The 1,074-nt window shown below is 41.0% G+C and overlaps 1 non-coding gene across 1 annotated transcript; it reads right to left on the bottom strand.

The window, feature by feature from the left end:
* Positions 1 to 413: 413 nt before the first annotated feature.
* Positions 414 to 486, bottom strand: trnah-aug (transfer RNA histidine(anticodon AUG)). Its single transcript has one exon. It is a non-coding gene; the product is annotated as a tRNA-His (tRNA).
* Positions 487 to 1,074: the final 588 nt, after the last annotated feature.

Genomic DNA, 1,074 nt, shown 5'->3' on the forward strand with positions numbered 1-1,074 from the left:
GCACAGAGTTTTTATCAGTGCACTTTCTATGAAACATGAGACAATAATTGTAAGAACAGCAACCATGGCTGAAAAGCTGGAGCTGCTGATGAAAGGAAGTGGGTGATCTGACCTTGGGCCACTAATTTTACCTTCTTACCGGCATGTGAGAGCTCACTGTACATCTGTCATCTTGCCCAGGATCATTGTTATGATTTGAGAGTTGGATTACACGCTGGCAGTACCTTTTTCTTTGTTATTTTCTTCATGTGGGGCCCTAAAGTTGATACTCTGTGGTCCAGTCAGACCATTCTCATGGCATCAAACACTGCAATTTCAAAGCTGTATCACTGCGTTTAGATGTAGGATTACAGCAGTAAAGGGTTAAGCCACATGTGGTACACAAAGAGATATTAATCATTTGGGAAACGACTTGAGCCAGCCAGGAGTCGAACCTGGAAACTTCTGATTCATAGTCAGACGTGTTATCCATTGCACCACTGGCCCATGAGATGAGGAGCAACGCATCGCTCAATTAGCATCTACATCCTGAACACAGGCTATCCTGACATTTAGAAGAACTTTGTCTGTAGTTATAAAATGATATCATCCAATATCGCTGCAGCCAGTGCATCAAAACGTCAACAGACACCTCGTTCATGTTTCTGCAATGTCAGTATGAGACGTCTTTTTTTTTTTTGGTTTTGTTTTGTTTTTGTTTTTTTGGCTTATTCAAAAGGCCACCCACTCCATGAGCTCCATATGAGGAGCTTTTGAAGTTTTGCTTCAGTACATCAGTCTGTGTCTTTGTAATCAGATTGTGGTTTGAGCTGTGTTGTTACTATATCCCTCCGCAAGACTACATGTCATGCACATTATGTCACTGACCACAATTATTGTTTTACATCATTCATCCTTTCACTGTAACCGCTTATATTTGGGATACATTATCAGGCTGGAACAAAGAGCGGCTCGTGCGCGGCTCGTTTTAGTTTTTGTTTCTCTTTTTTTTGTTCACCTAAATAGAATCCTGCACCTCATCAATCTACCTCTGTCTGTTGTGTTCATTCAAAATGTATGTTTGCATGACGATAA

This window comes from Pundamilia nyererei, unplaced genomic scaffold, assembly GCF_000239375.1.
Source record: "Pundamilia nyererei isolate P.nyererei 1_Seehausen unplaced genomic scaffold, PunNye1.0 scaffold00391, whole genome shotgun sequence".
Lineage (NCBI taxonomy): Eukaryota > Metazoa > Chordata > Actinopteri > Cichliformes > Cichlidae > Pundamilia > Pundamilia nyererei.